General features: G+C 39.3%; 1 protein-coding gene across 2 annotated transcripts in view; it reads right to left on the bottom strand.

The window, feature by feature from the left end:
• RHOH (ras homolog family member H) overlaps positions 1–10628 on the bottom strand; it is a 48104-nt gene extending 37476 nt beyond the window's left edge. Inside the window, 1 exon segment of one of the 2 annotated variants that reach the window (NM_001078124.2) lies at positions 10312–10628. The gene's annotated coding sequence lies outside the window, so the exon portion shown is untranslated. 2 annotated transcript variants of the gene reach the window in all.
• Positions 10629–20680: the final 10052 nt, after the last annotated feature.

Raw genomic sequence — 20680 nt, 5'->3', positions numbered from 1 at the left:
AGAATCTGCCTGCAATGCAGGAGACCTGGTTTCAATCCCTGGGTCAGGAAGATCCTCTGGAGCAGAGAATGGTTACCCACTCTAGTATTTTTGCCTGGAGAATTCCATGGGCAGAAGAGCATGGCAGGCTATATAGTCCATGGGGTCACAAAGAGTTGGACGTGACTAACCAACTAATACACACGCACGTTAGTAGCAATAGAGGGAAGATGGTTTTACCTCTTTTCAGCACTTACTCAACTTACCATCTTGGTGCTGGGGCCCTGGTAGGAGAGTTTGGATCAATGGCTCCCAAATGCTCACCTACAGAACAATTGTCTCTAAATCACTTGAGTGGGAAAAAATTGTGTATTTTTATCACACAGATTCCTGGACCCCACTCCAGGACTGGGGTGTGATACAAGAGAATTGCTAATTTTGAAAATCTTCTCAAAGGGTTTTGATGTCCAGCCAACTTGAGGAACTATGATTCCAGGCCAGAACCAGACAAATCAAACCAAATGATCCAAACTGAACAATGATCCAAATCTGGGAACAGTATGATGACTTTCTACATGAGGCATCAAGAAGTTGCTTAGGGCATTCAAGCAGCAGTTGGAGTCAAATGACTGAAAAGCCTCAGAGGAGAAGCCTTAATTCTGGCACCTTCCACGTCCCTCTGTTCATCCTTTCCATCTCTGATCCCCACCCCTCACTGCCCAGCCCAGCATTCGATACTGTGAGGCTGCTTTGTAGCATGTTCCACTTTGGTATCCATCCGAACTTGTGTCCTCCCTTTACATACACAAAGCCCCCAAATTTCCACCCTGAGAATATAGTGGAGCTCTATTAAAAAAAAATACTATGATAAAACCAAAGTAATCTACATGTGCAGTTGAGAATCTCCTGCATAATGAGTATACTGGCCGTATACCCATTTTTAAAGGGCGTTTTCTAAAGCCAAAAGAATCTCTGATCTGAAGAGCAGAATGGGAAAGCAAGATGCTTTTTAATCTTGGCTTTTGTCCAGATCCAAGCATCCAGAATTTAAATAAGCACTATGGGCATTCATTGTCAAAATGGTCCAGATTTCTAAATAGAAATGGATTTTTAGCAGTGCCTTCTCAGCACTAAAATTAAAATATATCATAAAATACATAATTTCACTTAAACAGCCCAAGCAAGTTACTCATTTCTCTCTAATTCCAAGTACTCTATAATTCCACCCAAAGCATTCAGTGAGCATCAACCATAGATGTCCACAAATAGTATAGCAGTCACTCAGAGAGTTGTCTTATACGTCTGAGAATTTGCTAAGGAAAGGCTTAAAAAATCTATTTCTAATCTTGTTTCCCTTTTCTCATGTACATTACCACTATAATACATCTAACCCTGTGCCTTGTCTATTCTTGGTGCTAAAAAAAAATGTTAAATCTCAGCCTCTACCTATCACTCCCACTTTCCTTTGAAAGGAATACTGGCATTAAAAAAGTAACTTTACAGATATGTTGTTCCTAAGCCAGGGACCATGCCGTCTTCATTCTAGTGTTCCCATTCTTGATAAGAATTGTAATAGCTACACTTACTGAGAGTTTATTTTATCCCAGGCACTAGGCTAAATACTTTACATGTTTTTATCTCTTTTATCCCTACAACCAACCTCTGAAGTAGATATTTTAATTTATTGTTAGAGCTACTTTACATATTTTTTTTAATGAGGATTAAAGAAGTTAAGTAATGAGTCTGAGGTTCTCATAGGTGAGAAGTAACAGCACCAGGATTCGACACAAGGCAATCTAGCTCCAAAGTCTGGGTTTGTATTCTGGGAGGCACTTTTGTTATGTGGATGCAGATATTTCATAGTCCAGGGGGAAAAAGTATTCGGAATCATTAGGGAAAGAACAGCAGCATATCCACAACTTATCATTCAGACACACCAAGGAAGTAACAGATGAGATTTGGGGTCTGACTGTTGAAGAATGGAGACTTGCTTATAATTAGTCAATCAGCTTGTCCTCTCAAGAGGAAGTCTACTTCAATTACCAAATGATTGAAGGGCCTCCTTAGCAGGTAGTAACCAAAAATGGAGCTCTTATAGGTACCGTAAGCCACACAAATCTTTCTCTGCATTAACAATGTACAAGGGGAAGACAGTAGAAGGAAGGCAAGTGGAGAATCACAGATGTGGGGATACATGAGGAAGCCCGGAGCACGAAGAAGCAAGGATCCTGAGGCAACCTCGCACATGGAATTGTTAGAGTTGTAAGTGCTGAGAAAGAAGTGCCCAAAGGCCTAAGAATACTAGACAGCCACTGAATGGAGTAGACTCTTCTCCTCAGCAGCCTTGCCTTTCTAGGTCTTCCATAACCCATCTACACCTTAATTTTTCAACCTTATTTCCTACCAAAGTGTAAAACAAGCTTTCATCTTTTCTCAGGTCAATTTCCTTAAGTGGGATGGTCATCTTCTAGTCAGTCTCACCTTTGTGCCTTTGCCCACACAATTTTTCCAGTGTGAATTAACCCCCTTTCCATCTACTCAAATCTCTCATCTTTCCAAGTCCTGTGTCTTTCAGACTACTCAAGCTTTCCCTCAAATCTCATTCTCAGAACTCCTATAACTCTTACAGCCTATGGTCATTCCATCTATTCCTTAATTCCCATCTTGCACTGCTTCCTGGATTTTAGTTCTTATCACATCTACTAGATCCTTCAAAATAGAGAATCTTTACATTTATCTTACATCCTGCATAACACCAGTTTAGAATCAACAAGTGATAATCAACTACTTGCGGCTTTCTTGAATATTCAATATTAGCTTTAATTTAGTAAAGAAACCCAAACCAGTGATTTCTCTAACTTTATTTAGTTACAACCCAGGCTACCAAGTGATACCTCACAGCCTATCTCCAAATCAGACCACTTCAAAAAACTAAATTTGATTTCATTTAAAAATATGTACTTATACATCAAATATCACTTTTAGAAAAAGGGACTTTAGCATTGAGAATAGGTGAAACTACAAGCTAGGAATTTCAGATATGAATCTACATCATTTGGATTTTGGTTCTGTTTCTTTTCTGAATTAGAAAATTTTTAAACTCATATTTGCACAGTTTAGAGGATCTTTGGATTTACTTCATCAAACAGGATGATATTTAAACTACCAAAATATTTGAGCTCAATCATAGCCAATTATAAGCATATGAATTCTCTAGGAGACTATCTGGAAAACCAAAAAGCCAACTATATAACGTTTAATGTTTCAGAAACTAAATGCATCCTGTTAGACTTGGGCAGGCATGGGGAGTAGCTGGATATCAAACTAACTCCCTTTGCCTGAGTAACACTGTTCTATACTTCATAACAAGTTGAACAGAGTAATCACTATGTTGAATCTATAGTAAAAGCTAAATAAAATCAGAAAGATTTCTTTTGACAGTGAATAAATATTTTTAAAGAAGTCAAAGTCTTACCTGTTGTAGAATGCTGAAGAAATTTCTTGACACCAAAATGACTGACTCCGGAAGTCAAATTTGTTCAGTGCAGGTAAGTAAAAACAAAAGCAGCCCAAGTCATTTCACTGCTATGATTTCCTTCTAGGATCTATCTTTTCTCGCATTGGAAGACCTAAAATTTTGAGAGCTGGGCTGGTAGAGAATCAAACCCAAGATGCTTGGGTTTGGTGTGAGTGGTGACTGAGGCAGCAGGAACAATCCGAATGTGACAAAAGAGATTAGCAAGTTCCTGTGCATAAGTCAATTTCCTGTAGCTGGCTTCTCCGAAGAGAGGGTTTCATTTGTGTGGGTTTAGTGATGTGTGTATGTGTGTGTGCACGTGTGTTTTCCTCCATGACAATATGAAAACTTCCCCAGAATGAGAGACAGAATAAGACCTTTGCTGCATGGCAGATTTGTGTTGAATTTATCACTTCTCGGGGGACCATTTCCCTCTCCCCTTCCCCCAATTTCCCACCAGCAAACCACCTACTTAAAATTGTGGAAAGGAAAAGTAAAAAACCAAGATGATTCCTTAAGGAAGTGAAACAAACCAAGAAAAAAAAAAAAAAAAGGCCACAGGGCCACTCCACAGACTGGTCTTGGTTCACTGAAGCTTAGGAAAAAGCACCTTAGATCTTCATGTCAACTTGGTGAACATACTGACTATGGAGGGAAAGCGGTATGTGGGTGATTCACTCTGTTTTATTAATAACTACCAAACAGCAATCTGGAAAGGACAGACTCAGCCTTAGTGAGAGCTCAGACAGCCCCGCCACACATTTACCCTTGGATGGACCCACACCTGTGTTATGAGATACGTGACTAAGAGTTGTTTTCAGACTCCTCGGAGTTTCATTACTTGCCTCCAAACCCAAATTTACACGTCTGTCCTCCAGTGCAATCCAGGTGTAGAGACCATCTGCACACACTTAGATTATGACTGTGTTGCCTGTACCAATACATTTAACTTTTATGATGTGGTCACAGTCTCCCCCCTACACCCGCCTCAAATCCCTAACTAATCAACGCTACCTCCCAGGGTGAAGTCTTTGTCAAAATGCCTACACACCAAAAGGATAAAATCAACTCCACTCAACTTAACAAGCATTTATAGAACCCCTACTGTGTGCAAAGTCCAGTGCTAGGGTAGTGGAGGGTGTTGCTGCTGCTGCTGTGCTGCTAAGTCGCTTCAGTCGTGTCCGACTCTGTGCGACCCCATAGATGGCAGCCCACCAGGCTCCCCCATCCCTGGGATTCTCTAGGCAAGAATACTGGAGTGGGTTGCCATTTCCTTCTCCAATGCATGAAAGTGAAAAGTCAAAGTGAAGTCGCTCAGTTGTGTCCGACTCTTAGCAACCCCATGGACTGCAGCCTACCAGGCTCCTCCGTCCATGGGATTTTCCAAGATGGAATCTCTCACTCATAATGGTCAAAGTCAAGTGAAGGGGAAAGATGGGGACATAAAGGAAATGCTGTGAGTCAGGATCTATTTATAAATCTCACTCCAGGGACTTCCTGGGCAGTCCAGTGGTTAGGACTCTGCATTTCCACTGCAGGGACACAGGTTCAATCACTGGTTAGGGAACTAAGATTCCACATGCCTCAAGGCATAGCCAAAAGAAAAAAAAAAAAAAAATCTCACGCGAAAAATCCTGGGACACCGGAGTCAGTTGAAAGGAAAGTGTGTACAACCTTTTAGCCAGTTAGGATAGCTACTGAATGTTAACATGGATTCTTTTGTAATATCCCAGGGAGACTCGACTGACTTTCAGAGAGCCACTCAGATGTGTATGCATCATCTGATGGCCACCCTCATGCCCTCAGTGTTGCAGATGCGGAATTCTGTTATGTGCCTGATACCGTGAACTGAAGAGAAACACAAAGGCTGAGACAGATGTATTCCCTGTGCTCTCAGCACCTACATCCTAGTCAGAGGAGACAGAAACATTAATACAAATGCATCATTACAGATTGTAATAACTATTGCAAAGGAATCAGAAAAGAAGTTGAACTACAGAGCAAGACAAGATGTACATCCCAGGGGTGGTGGTCAAGGAGGGCCTCTTTGTGTATCTGACAATCAAAGTGAGACTTGAAGTTGTGAATCTCAACCCTGACTGAGAAGCTTTTGAAAAATACCAGTACCTAGGGAATTCCCTGGCAGCTCAGTGGTTAGGCCTTGGCACTCCCACTACAAGGGGGCATGGTTTCAATCCCTGGTCAGGGAACTAAGAACTCTAATGCAATACCAACAGGCAAAAAATTACATAGGTATATCAGTACCTAGGCCCCATCCCCAGAGACTCCAGTTTGATTTGTCTGACTTGGGGCTTGGGCATCAGTATAAATTCCCCCCATTATTATAATGTAAAGTTACCTCTCTATTGCTGAAAAAGAGGAGTAGAAGGAAAGTAGGGAGTAGTACTACTTTCTAGTACTTAGTACTCTACTAAAGGGAGTAGAAGGAAAGACATTTCAATCAGAGGCAATAATAATGTGTAAAGGCCCTGAGGTGGGAAAATGCTTGGCATGTTCAAGGAAGTAAAAGAGGATTGATGTGTCTGGTGTGTAATGATGACAGGTGTAAGTGGTGAAAAATGAGCATTCTCAGAGATGCTCATACAACTACTAAGTCCATAGGAGACTCATTAACCCCTGAACCCAGGCATCAATTTTTAAGGTGCAATAAGAACTCAGTCTGGGAGGTGAGATCTTTGAGCCCTCTGATAAGCACATATTTCCTTTTAGGAAAATTTCCCAGAAAAGTCAGATCACCATCATAATGTCACTAGGTAAGCAGAACATATGGCTGGTGGATACTTTATTTACCTCTAGTTGGGTCATCAAAAGATTTAGGGCGGCATATAAAAATACATATACCTTAGCAAAATAAAGCAAATTAAAACAAGAAAGATGAAGCCAAAAGAAATGAAGATGAAAATTAAGCTAAAGCCAGGGGTAAGGTTGAATGAGAAAATGAAAATACCATGTAGTTCTAAGCATTTAAGCAACTGGTATGAAGCAGTAAACACTACCACGCAGAAAACTGAGCACATTGCTCAGGATGAGGAGGGCTTCCTGGCTCTTTGGTGCTGAGAGGGTGCTAAGAGAAATTTGGCACCTGCATTCTCATAGAAGGACATCACAACCGAAGTGAAACACCACCCTTAGACTAAACCCAGCCCGCCACAAGCTCGAGAGATGGCTCCTCACATTTTTCCTCAGTGTAAAATAGGGTGATTTCATCTCATGAAAAACTTCACTAAAAGCAATCCCAGGGGCACATCAGAGAGGGTCCTGATTCGATATGCCAATTTAATGCAGAGATGAAAATAGATTTCAGAAATGCTTCTGCAAATTCAGGATAAAATTGTTTTCTCATCTGAGCTTCTAATAAATTGAAGGCAGCAAAGAGCTGAAAATTGGTAGTGCTTCCAGGAAGAGATCCAGTGGTTTTCTCAGTGACCCAGCGCCCCTTGAAAAAGCAGAGGAGTGTCCTTGAGCAAGGACAGCTGCCTCCAGGGGTAGCCCGCTTCACCTCCATAAGAAGGCAAGACTTTGCCCTTTGGGAAACAGAGCAAAAGGCACCACAGTCTGGTTTGTAATTTCAGGGTGTTGGGCCTTGTGCATTTTCTTCACAGAGGAACATATATACTCCAGGGCAGGGTAATCAGGGTGTGTCTGAAGGCCCAAGAGCTCCCACCCGCTCTGGCTGGTGCTGGGAAGAGTACTGCCAGTTGGCTGTAAGATGTTCCTTTCCTGCTTGGCTCCCCGGCTCCCCACCCCACCACCCCCACCCCCACTGCCTCTTCTGATGGCCTGGCTCTCTCTGTGTAGGTAACTGTAGTTTTAGATGTTCTCATAGAGTCAGGCTTTGTGCAGCCTCTCGCTCCTGACAGCGAGAAACGGTTTTTCCTCTTACCTCTTATATATCTTTAGTCTTCACTAAACATATTTTTAATATTTAAGACTCTTCACATATATTTTAATGTCAGAGGAGGTTTTCTGAAGGGGAGTAGGAGAAGGTTGGGAGACAGCTATCTAACTTTTCCCTTTTCTGGAAATCTTTCTCTCTCTCACTCTAGCTCACTCTCTCTCTCGTTCTTTTAACAGACAGGGGTAGTGGTGAGGGGAGGAAGCAAATAACCTAAAATACATGTACATGCTACATGCTTACACACACACACACCCCTGTGGGTATGTAAGTCCTGAGGCTGTATAGGGCCTCGGAACAGAGATGAGGCCCAGCCTTGGGACTGAGATGAGGGGAAACCCTGGGGAATTCAAAGTGGTGGGAAGGAAGGAAATCCTGGGTGTGGAGTTCCCAGTAGGATCTGGCCTCTCATAAGCCATATTCGGGAAGCTTCCATGACAAGCACTCACCACACTGTGAGTTGGACTAGTGTTCTCCCATAAGCTCCCACAGCACCTTCTGTTAACTGCCAAGCACTCACCAAACAGCCCTGTCTCATCCAGCACAGAGCCCTTGAGGCCCAGGGCCTGGCCTTGCTCATTGGTGCATCTCAGGCACCTCATAGTCAGCCACTGACGAACCATTTGCTGATCCATGGACTGATTCTCTCATCTAATCCTCACCACAGTCTTACATGGTAATCATTTTTTAATATATTTTTACAGCTAAGAAGACCTCAGCGGGCTAAGTAATTTGCATGAAAGTACATGACCACAAAAGCAGAACAAAGACCCCCGCCCAACCCATCCATCCGTTGTGGCTCTTCACCCTGCTGGCTCCCAAGGGGGAGAGTGGGGCTGTGGGGACAGGGAAGCAGCCTAAACCCTAAGCCACAGGTCCATTTTCTGTTTTCTGAGCACCCTTCCTCTGAGATTCTCTGCCAAACACAGTTGGCTAAAGGTCAAGACTTGCTTTCTCAAAAAGATCTTCATTTGAAACATCCTAGACTTTCTTGGCGGAGAAGGCAATGGCACCCCACTCCAGTACTCTTGCCTGGAAAATCCCATGGATGGAGGGGCCTGGTGGGCCGCAATCCATGGGGTCGCTAGGAGTCGGACACGACTGAGCGGCTTCACTTTATTTTTTCACTTTCATGCATTGGAGAAGGAAATGGCAACCCACTCCAGTGTTCTTGCCTGGAGAATCCCAGGGACGGGGGAGCCTTGTGGGCTGCCGTCTATGGGGTCGCACAGAGTCGGACACGACTGAGGTGACTTCGCAGCAGCAGCAGCGGACTTTCTTGGTGGTCCAGTGGTTAAGAGTCCGCCTGCCAATGCAGGGGATATGGGTTCAATTCCTTGTTCAAGAAGACTCCACATGCCGTGAGGCAACAAAGCCACTGAGCCACAACTAATGAGCCTGTGCTCTAGAGCCCGGGAACTGCAAACTACTGAAGCCTGAGCACTCTACAGAGCCTGTATTCAGCAACAAAAGAAACCACTGCAATGAGGAGCCCGTGCACCACAACTGGAGTGTAGCCCTACTCTCTGCAACTAGAGAAAGCCTGCACACAGCAATGAAGACCAAGTGCAGCCAAAAATTAATTATTTTAAAAAAGAGATGTCTTCTTATATGGCAGACCAATAGCTTGTTTTCTCTTTAATAGTCTCCTAGAATGAGCATGTCTTTTATTGAGGGTTTTAAAATAATGTAACAACTGAGTACTCTGAACTCACACATAAGTAATATTTTTGTCCATTGCAAAGGTCTCTGCCTTTTATACCAGAGAGAACTCTTAATGACAGTGTTAATTGTAATGAATAGTAAACCTTGGAAACTGTGATATCAATCATTTACCAAATTATTTTTCACCCTGAGTCAGTAAGATGCCTCCCCCTTCTTCTGTTAATGAAATGATTTAGATTTAGTGAGTAGCTTTTAATGTTTACACAGACGTTCATTCACAATATGCCACCCAACAAAATAAAATATTTCAGTGGATTCTGAAGATGTACGAAAACTTTGACTGTTGTGAGTTTCAAACCTAGGGCATTAGACAGACTATTTATTTTTACCCAGTTCCCCACTATGTGATAAGCAACTGTATTAAACCAAAACATGCATTCCTTCTGACTGAGAAATTTTATGATGGGGATTATAAAATGTTAGCTCTATAGAAGAGAAAAAGGTTAACTAGTATGTGTCACTTTCAGTGTAAAGATACATTCATATAAAATACCCATTAAATTCTAAATATTAAAATATGCTAGAAATGCTTCAGGCTAGAAATCACATGAATGATTACCTCCTTATGCACTTTGAATCATTATAAACATCAGCCTTCCTAACCAGATAAGAATATCATTTCAAACATCTTTTAGCTTCCCTCTTTTAGCCATAGCTATAAAAAAAACCATTTCCCTTGCTGTGATTCTCATCATCTATTTTCTCTTTAACTGTTTTACTGTAACATAATGTATTGCTTTTTGTTTCAGTGAATGTCAGGTTCTCAGGATCCTCAACTGCCATTTTAATCCTGGTTTGTTTGCTGTGTATAACTGTGTTTATTGAGCAAACATTTACATCCTGGTTCTTTTTATTGCAGAGCCATAATTCATAACAATGCAGGGTCTTGTTGCAAAAGATGATAGCATTCAACATAATCATTCGAGCTGTGGTGTAACTTCTTTTTTTAAGTGTCAGAATAGAGTTATTATCGTCTAATGCCCGTTACCCTTCAAAGCCATCCCTGGTTAGTTAATGCACTTTTGCAACCCTGCTGACATCAGGCAAAGCATTTTTAGGACCTTTTTAGAACTTTTAGAGACAGCTTACTAAACTATAAGAGAAAAACCAGTAGTGTTACATTCTATTCACAACTTGCCTTTGACTCAAAGTATAATCTGGTTTGTTCACCTACCTTATTCACTGGATACAGGTCCAAAGCAAAATCAAATCCACCCAAAAAGGACAAAGATGGGCTACCATTGAAGAAATTTGAAAGAATGTGCCTCGGGCTTTGAGAGCAAATCCTGGAGAGGAGTTTGCAAAGTAATATGAGTAAAAGGAGTGTCTTTGGGTCAAGTGCATGAACTCCCAGGGGAGTTCCTCTCTAATGTAGAATATCTGATTCATTTAAAAAAAGAAAAAGGCCATCACTGCTTCTTCTCGCATTCATATTTTACTCGTTGTCTTGATAGGGATCTTCAGTTTGGGCACACACATCACAGGGTAACTGCATCTTTGCACACCTGCTCAGAGTGGGGGTTGCAGACGTTTCAGTTAAAAGGCAGGGCCATGACTACTAACTTGCCATCTTTTCAAAATAACAGATCTCCTGCACAGTTCTAGAGGGATTAGGTTAAAACTTGTACCCAAAACAATCTGAAATTCTGGAGAGCTATAAATTTGGATTCAGATAACGTAAGATTCAAATCTCAGTCCCACTTATGAGCAAGGAGGAGGCCCTGATCTTCCCAGCTGAGAAATAGGTATAATTACACCTCCCTGGGAAAGATTTTGGAAAATGGCTATAGAGTCTTTGGAATGTAGTAGACACTCAGTACATGGTGTCTATTCATAATCTATCCTGTTTTGGACTTTCACCTTCTGAAGTTTTTTCCCTCAATTCCTACTCCCTCTTTAAATGATAACTGTTGACTTTCAGAATTTGAGAAGCTTTGCCAATGCCAGATTCTGGTTGAATACAGTTGTACAAGCTTATACACCATGCACAGGATTCTAAGTCCTATGTTGATTGTCTCAACAGTTTTACATGGTCTAGAAAATTTTTAAACAAATTGTTACTGGTAATTTATTCTTTTTGCACAATTTGAACAATCACGGAATCTCCAGAAACGTCTTCTGAACTCATCTGCTCACCACCCTACAAACATCTTAAGATAAATGAGAATTTATTCTTTCCTTTCTCATTCAACAAATATTTATTGAACCCTTGCTGTAATATTTATTGAGCTCTGTGTTAGGCACCAGGGAGACAGCCGTGAACAATAACAACCACAAAGTAAAACAGCCTGCTCTTGTATATCCACTGGAGAGAAAAGTGATGAGCGAGATAATTCAGTAATATAAAATGTTACAGAGTGCTAATTACTAAAAAGGAAAATAAGGCAGGGAAAGACAGGAAGCTTGGGTGGGATGCATATTTAAACAGGATGGCTCAGGAAAATCCTGGGTGTGAAGATGAGAGAAATAAAGTCTTTCAAGGTCCAATAACCACTTTAATGAGCAGTGGTCCTTAACATCAGCATACATCCCTAGATTTGATGATCAGTTGGGCTTCTCAGTGATGCAAGGTCTGCTTCCTCTTCTACTCAAACTTGGGAGAGAGGAGCCAAGAACCCAGCTCAGTGGGGCAGCTCCCCTTCCTCCCCTGATTGAAAGGGAAACTCGTACATGCTCACCTGTCAGCCCCAGGCCTTCACTTAACTGCTCACTTCTCCTCCTTTCCTGGTCCTTTCTGACTCTCTCTTCTCTGAATCTTCGTAAGTCATTTTCATGAGGGACTGCTGATAACTCCAAAGATACATGACCAAAACTAAGTACCTAGTGGAAGATTCCAGAGTAGTAAGTTTTTTCAGATACAGTGGCTCAATGCTGCCTTGTCCTTCAACTTGCTATTATTCTGTCTTCCCTTGATCTTTTTAACCAAGTCATAACAAGTCACACTGGCTTGCCATTTATTGCACATTTAACATATGCCAATCAAGTACTTTATATGCATTTTCCTAATCATCCCAATAATTATGAGGTAGGTAGCATTATTATCTTCATTTGCAGAGGGGGAAACTGAGGCAGAGAGAGGTCATGAATCTTGTTCAAGATCTCAAAGCAGTAAATAGCACACGTGGATTCCATATTCCATCTGCATTTCTTTATGATGGTTGCCTGTTGAATTTTGCCAATATCTTTGGTAACCTAACTACCGGATACAGTTATATCATTTAAATGTTATTTATTGGGTCTCTCACACCAGATGGGTACATCAACATCCCAAACCTGTTTGCCTGATCCTGAATTACCACATGGCTTGTTAATGAAGATCGATTTTAAATTTCAAAAGCTGTCATTATGCTCATTCAAAAAATATATTGTTTTTGTCTACTTTTAAAGAATAGTTCTTTGCCTCTTTTTTGTCTTTGTCTTTTTTTCCTAAGATAACTCAATGAATAGGCGTGAATGTTAGACATTTTTGTTTTTAGGTTCTATTTTTGTTAGTTATTGCACTATACCAATAAGTAAGAGGAATTTCACCCACTACTGAAAGTTGTGCTGACAACATGAAGGACATGTGTAAAAATGGCTCTCACATGACCTCCTGAATAAAGTTCTGGAAGCTGTTACAGATAAATGCTGATTTATAGAAGAGGCAATTCACTAGTCTTAAAAGCACATAAAACTACAGTTTATGTGGATTGTCAGGGTATATTGAGTCAAAAAAAAGATGACCATTGATGCTTTAATTACATATAGCAGTCTAAACTTTTTTTTGCACAAATACCAGGAATGTATGTAGATTTTTGGCCTTGGATGAATGTTGTTTTTTGTTTGTTTTTTAAGATGCTGTTTACAATACCACAAATGGTTAAGAAAACCAGCTCATGATCTCTTTAAGCTCACCAGAAAGTAGCAATACTTCTTAAACCAATGTTTATTTCAACAGAAAATTTATATTTGACTGGTTTGGTAAATCTGGAATAATATGGCCTGAGCTTTGGGAAGCCAGATTCAAATGAGCTTAGCTCTTCTTCCTTAACAGTTAACTTCCTGTGTTGGAAACACCCACTTGCTTAAATGATAAATGTTGACTCAATGAAGTAAAATTAAGAATTCCATTCACTTTATTACTGACACAGCCTTCATGGAGAGAACTAGCTTGAAACATATGTGCAAAAGTTTTTATTTAAAATATTTATCAGGCCGATAAGATCAAACAAAGCATCATGTCATTCAGCTGAGACTTGACAACAGTTGGCATTGCTTATTAGAAACACTGGTTATGGGTGCAATGAAAGAGAGGCTGGTGTAGGCAGTAGAGGTAACTACTTGCTTCTGCAAGACACTGATTTCATCTCTTGACTGATGGTGACTCAGTCCTAAGAAGCAAGCAATTTCAGCTCACTATGAATCAAAAAGTGCTTAATAACATGGAAATGTACATGTAATATATTGTTAATGCAAAGAAAAACTGGACAAAACTTGAATTTGAATTCAATAAGTCACTTCAGTTGTGTCTGACTCTGTGCAACCCCATAGACGGCAGCCTACCAGGCTCCCCCGTCCCTGGGATTCTCCAGGCAATAACACTGGAGTGGGTTGCCATTTCCTTCTCCAATGCATGAAACTGAAAAGTGAAAGTGAAGTAGCTCAGTCATGTCCGACTCTGTGTGACCCCATAGACAGCAGCCCACCAGGCTCCTCCGTCCGTGGGATTTTCCAGGCAAGAGTACTGGAGTGGGGTGCCATTGTCTGCTCCAAACACATATATACACATATGCAAATATTAGTAGAGTAACCCTCTAGGTGACAGGACATCACTAATTTTTATGTTTTCCTTTTCTGTATTTCTCAAATTTTCTATATTATGAAAAACAACTATATGACCCATATAGAAAAGTATTGGTTTTTTTAATTGCATTGAGAAAGTCCACCTAACTTTTCCCCATAAACCCTGTTACTGCTTCCGTCACAGTATGTTTTGCATAATAACCAGTGATTTTATAGCAGTTGATTTTCAGAGGAGAATCACTGAACCAAAGCTGAACCTTGCAAAGTCATCTTCCTCATTGCTCAGCCTATACAGGGTCACATTTAAATGATTCCAACCAAATGCAAATTCTACTTCCACATAGACTCAAAAATAAGGGATTCTAAAGGCTTTCACATTAAACCTCTTAGAAATCCTATCTTAAATTTCCCTTAAAATAGGAATCAAAGCTGGGAAAGAGCCTAGGCTATTTAGTAACTTTATCTTCTGATGGGAAAGATAAAGGAGTAATCAGAAATAAAAGTGAGGTTTCCGGGAAATTTATTCAGTGTCTGAGCTCAAAAAGAAAGAGGTAGTGGGAAATGCTTGGTGCTTATGAAAGGTAAACATGTTTGTGACAAGGGCAGTCAACGATTACAAGATTTGGTTTCAAACTAAACCTGCTGTTTTCTTATGACTATTATTACCTAAATTATTATAGCTGCATTTTTAAACCATTTTGGAGAAAAGAGAGTATTTTTGTAAATTCTCCTTAATGAGTGCTTTCTGTTTAAATGACACCTAAAATTATACATAAAATTTCAAGATTAGTCCTAAACAAATGTCTATTTCCTTTACTTTTTTTTTTTTTTTACCACATAAACCTTTAAAAAGGCAAAATTTCTATTAAAATATTTTTTCCAAATAAAAATTTTAAGTTCTCAAAGATTTATCGGAAACAGAATGGTTTTTATAATTCCCAACAAAGCTATTTCTAGGGTATGCTTATTGTTCAAAACATAAAATAAGATTGTTTTGCTCTCTATAATTCTTATCCTTTAAAATAATCTTCAAAATGAAAATAATGAGTTTTTTTAATGCTTTGGAAGAAAAATGCTAAGTTTTCTTATAACTTTGAATCTTTGTCTTTCAGATTCAATTTACAAACTATTTTTATGTACATTACTGTATTTGGTCCTCACAGGATCACTGTAAAATAGCAAAACCAGTATTAATATTATTCTCAGGAATCTCATTTTATAAATGAAAAGACTAAAACTTAAAAAAGATTAAACAATTTGTATAAGACCACGCAGCAAGTCAGTAAGAGAACTCTCTAGATCAATTTACTTCTATATTATTTTCCCTGCCAAAAAGCAAATTACTCTTACTGATTTATTAAAATATAATACAAAATAAACACTGAAGTTATTGTTCAGTCATATCTAACTCTTTGCAACCCCATGGGCTGCAGCATGTCAGGCTTCCCTGTCCTTCACATTGAATAGAGACATGTAAAAAAAATCCAGAAAATCTGTTATAGATTTACTAGTATAAAGAAGAAGATACAAAAATAAAGTATCTATGCAATGAAATTCTAATTTTATATGAAAAAATTATTCATGTCTAAAAGACTGAAGATAATTATATCAAAAATTAATAGTGATTATCTCTGGTGAAATTGGAGAGAATTTTTTCACTTATTTTTCTCTAATTTTTTGTATTCTTCAAATTTTTAGCTATAAGTAAGGATTAACTCTATAATCTGTCAAACAAACATTACCAGCTTTCTTTAATAAAGTGATCTAAACATACTGTTTATTCTCGTCAGTGATTCTCTATGTGGTTTCACTTCAGTTTTTTGATTTGCTAGGAATTTTTAATTAAAAAAAAAAAGGCATATGTGGTTTTTTTTTTTTTAAAGTAATGTGAAATCACAGTGCCATATTCTGAAGAGTTGGTTCTCTCTTCTAGCCCATGTAGCAATATAGGGCAAGTTTTTGAGATCGTAACCTGAAAAAACAATTCTGCAATTTTCTTCATGTCTGCAATAAGTCCCAAAGTTTACTGTTAACTTGGATGAGTAGCTTCCCAATAGCCATTTCTTCTTCCTTGGTAGAAGAATCTCCATTTGGTGATAGGCAAAGTGTCCCAAATCAGGGGATGAATCATGATGCCCCGTCTAAGGTAGTGTGAGAGATTCCTCTGGTTTCTGGCTTCCCAACCTCCCTTGCAGCTACGGGTAGCCATGTGACCCAGTTCTGCTCAATGAAATACTCAGGAAAGTTTTTTTGGCTGTTCCAGTAAAAAGTATTCTTTACTGGTTAGAACAGTGAGAAACATCCAAAAAATACCTGTGCTCCTTTCATGCTTTGACTGTTGTCGTATGAGAATTCGATGTTCTGAAGGCTACAGCAGTCATCTCAGGACAAGAGGGAAAGCCCAAAACACTGAAGAGACACAGAGCCAGAACATTGTTGACCCACTTGCTACCTTTTAATTTTTATTATGTGAGATAATTAAATGCATGTATTATCTAAGCCACAGTTTGTTATTCTAATACTTGCAACTGAATGGCTTCTAATGATGTAGTAACATACAAAAATTTTCCAACTGAAGCTATCAACATCTTACAAAGTGTAAAAAAATTAGCCAATACCCAAACTAAATGGCCAACAGTGCAGAATGTCATAGAGAAATGGTTATTCATCATATATGTCTCAATAAATCTGGAAAAGAAAAACAGTGGTGAGGTAGATTATTTTACTGGGCTATTACAAAGTTAGTTAAAAATAACATGTGGGAAAATCATGTGGTTACATGATGTAAGATTATGTGGGGGGAAAAAGAAAAACAGGACTTGGAATTGTATATACGCTATGATTACAATAATGTTTTTAAAGATTGTGAAGAAACAACCCCAAATAACTATCAGGAATTGTCTTGGGGGATAAAATTACCAATAGATTATTTTTATCCATTCCTCTACTTTTTAAATACTGGGCCTCACAGGTTACAATCTTTACATTAAAAAATATAAAATAAACTCACATAGACAGGCATACCTTGGAGATATTATGAGTTTGGTTCCAGACCATCACAATAAAGCAAATATCACAATACAGTCACACACTATGGATTTTCCAGTGGTCATGTATAGGTGTGAGGGTTGGACTATAAAGAAAGCTGAGCACCAAAGAATTCATGCTTTTGAACTGTGGTGTTGGAGAAGACTCTTGAGAGTCCCTTAGACTGCAAGGAGATCCAACAAGTCCATCCTTAAGTAGATCAGTCCTGGGTGTTCATTGGAAGGACTGATGTTGAAGCTGAAACTCCAATACTTTGGCCACCTGATGTGAAGAGCTGACTCATTTGAAAAGACCCTGATGCTAGGAAAGATTGAGGGCAGGAGAAGAAGGGGACAACAGAGGATGAGATGGTTGGATGGTATCACCGAATCAATGGACATGAGTTTGAGTAAACTCCGGGAGTTGGTGATGGACAGGGAGGCCTGGCGTGCTGCGGTCCATGGGGTCGCAAAGAGTCAGACACAACTGAGCGATTGAACTGAACGTGCATATAAATGTTATGTTTATACTATAGTCTATTAAGTGTGCAATAACATTGTCTCTAGAAAACAATGAACATAGCTTAATTTAAAAATACTTTCTGGGACTTCCTTGGCGTTTTAGTGGTTGAAACTCCATGCTTCTACTACAAGGGGCATGGGTTCTATCCTTTGTCAGGGGAACTAAGATCCCACATGCCGTGCAGAGCAGCCAAGAAACAAATTAATAAAATAAAATAAAAATACTTTTTTGCTAAAAAATGCTAACCATCATCTAAACCTTCAGCAAGTCATAGTGGTAACATTACAGATCACTATAATGAATATAATAATGAAAAGTTTGAAATATTGTAAGAATTACCAAAATGTGACTTGGACACATGAAGTAAGCAAATGCTGTTGAAAAATGGCACCAACAGACTAGCTTAATGCAGGGTTTTCACAAACCTTCAATTTATTTTTTAAAAAATACAGTATCTTTGAAGCACAGTAAAATGAAGTGTAATAAAATGAGGTATGGCAGTATATACCCCTGGAAAAATTTATATCAATGTAAGAATATGTTTGACTCCCTATTGTCAAACTTGAACTTTCCAGCTTGACTTTCAAAGCCCTTCCAAACATGGCCCCCGCCTATTCCTCTACCCCCATCCCCCACTACACGTCCAGTTCCAGTCACAGTTAACACTAATTCATGGCTGAAAAGTCTTGCCTTTTGTGCAAGGTAAACATTGCCAGATGTGGCAGAGACTGCTAATTATTCCCTCAAATCCCTTTCTTCAACAGAGAATGATTTTCAACTGAGCACACCACAGCCGAAGATAAAGGCAGTATGTCCTAGCCTTCCTTTCAGCTGGTCATAGTTATATGACTTTGTTCTGGCTACTGAGGTGTGGGCAATCTCCAGGAAATGTCCTTAATAGGAAAGGTGCTCTCTCCTTTGTCCTTTCCCTCTTAGATGCTTAAGTTTGGGCCGCCAACTTGGACCATGGAAGGAAAGCCCTGAGCTGAGCTTGTAGGAACCAGAAGGCTAGGTCCCTGATGAGCCTGTTACTGCCACTCCAGCCCTGGAGTGCCTGCCTCTCGGTTTCATTTCTACAGGAGAGACAAATAGAGAATTTGCATATTCCACCATTGTTTTTGAGTTTTCTGTCACATACAACCTATCCTAACTGATATATTAATTTATGATATAAGCTCCTGACAAAAATGGTTCTAGAAGAGGAATGACAACAATATCATTGAATTACTATCCAGAAGACATGAACTGCAAGTTGGAGGTTTGGGGCTGGCATGCAAAGGAAAACAAAAGGCTGAAGAAGCGGGTAGCTGGTGGTAGGATTAGAAATATGGTGAAAAGCCAGGGCCACCAATGACTATTTGGGGGAAAAGATAAGGGTAAAGAGTTGACTAAAGTAATTTTAAGAATAAGATGACTAATAGTAAACATTAAGCCACCTAGTGTCCTCTGCTACAATGTAATTCCTTAATGCCATCGCCAAATTCTCAGTAAAAATCTAGTGTACGAAGTAGCCTGGTGTGAGCAGGGTTTTTTGGAAATCAAGGCAAAGGGTTCAAGGCAGAAAAAAACAACAGCAGAAATGAAAAAAACCAAAAGGCTGTTCATTCAGTGGAAGCTGGAAATTAGAGCTTATAATAAAGCATAAGCTTTCCAAATCCCCAGAAAAACAGGTATAAATGCTATATTTCCCATTCAATATGGAATGATTTTTAGGGTCAATATTTTGCATATACTAGCAAATTTTACGGAGAAGGCAATGGCACCCCACTCCAGTACTTTTGCCTGGAAAATCCCATGGACAGAGGAGCCTGGTAGGCTGCAGTCCATGGGGTCGCTAGAGTCGGACACGACTGAGCGACTTCACTTTCACGCATTGGAGAAGGAAATGGCAACCCACTCCAGTGTTCTTGCCTGGAGAATCCCAGGGACGGGGAAGCCGGGTGGGCTGCCGTCTCTGGGGTCACACAGAGTCAGACACGACTGAAGTGATTTAGCAGTAGCAGCAAATTTTAATGGCATGTTTACATATACTTTGCATATCATTTTTCACTGTACCAGAAACAGTTATGCTAGACATATTGTTTTGCAACGTATTTTCTTTTGGTTTGGCTGGGTTTTAACCAATCAATATGCCACAGACATCTTTTCAAATAGATTCACCTCATCCTTTAATAAAAGCATAGTATTCCTTCATATGGAAGTACCATAATTAATTTAACTAGTCCGTGATTTTTGTTGTTGTTGCAAACAGTGCTGTATTTGTGCAAAACATGTAACACTTGAATGCAATTGTACATGAGCAATTAAGTATTCCTGTGGAATAAATGACAGGAAGAGACTTTGCAGGGGTGCTGGACAGATATATTTTTATTGTAGCAGATACTATCAAATTACATTCCAGAGAAGCCCACCAATGATGAATGAGAGCACCTATTTCCTTGTACTCTCACCACATTAGGTATTATAAATCTTTTTAGTTTTCATCAGCTGAAAAGTGGTATCATGCTAATTAGTGAGATTCAACATCTTCTCACGTATTTACCGGTCATTTCTATTTCTTCTCTGAAATGCATGTCTATATCCTCTGCTCATTTTTCTAAAGGAATTATTTATTGTTTTCATACTAATTTAGAAAAACTATTTATATGCTAAAAATGTCAATAACTTGTCCCTGTATATTTTACAAAAGTATCCCTTAGGTCTGTTATTCATCTTTTAGTTTTATTTATGGTGACTTTGGCAGGGCCCAAGTTTTTAATTTCCAAGATTGATTAGACTATTTACCACTCCAAAATGTAAACAGTATCTTCCTGTAGTTATGATTTATCATTCTTTCAAAATTACATGACAATAATGTAATAGTTAAGAGTACAATCCTTTGTACCAACCTTCCTGAGTTCAAGGCCTGATTATGCTGTGTAAACTCAGGAAAGTTATTTAATTTCTATGTGCCTTGGTTACCTCCACTGTTACATGGAGATAATACTAGTATCTATGTCACAGGACTTGATGAACAATGATTTAGTACATACCAGATGCTTGGGACATTCCTTGCAACATATAAAGTTTCAATCAACATTAGCTACTATTATTTTGCTGTGTCTTGATAACAAGAGTTTTCCAAAATGTTTTAATATCTGATATGCCCCATAATATAAATGGTCCAGAACGCATCCAATCCTTATAAATGGTCTTAACCTTTCTGCCACCTG

This window comes from Bos taurus, chromosome 6, assembly GCF_002263795.3.
Source record: "Bos taurus isolate L1 Dominette 01449 registration number 42190680 breed Hereford chromosome 6, ARS-UCD2.0, whole genome shotgun sequence".
In the NCBI taxonomy this organism is placed as follows: Eukaryota; Metazoa; Chordata; class Mammalia; order Artiodactyla; family Bovidae; genus Bos; species Bos taurus.
Note: the sequence above shows the minus strand (reverse complement) of the source record. Positions and strands in the feature narration are given on the sequence as shown.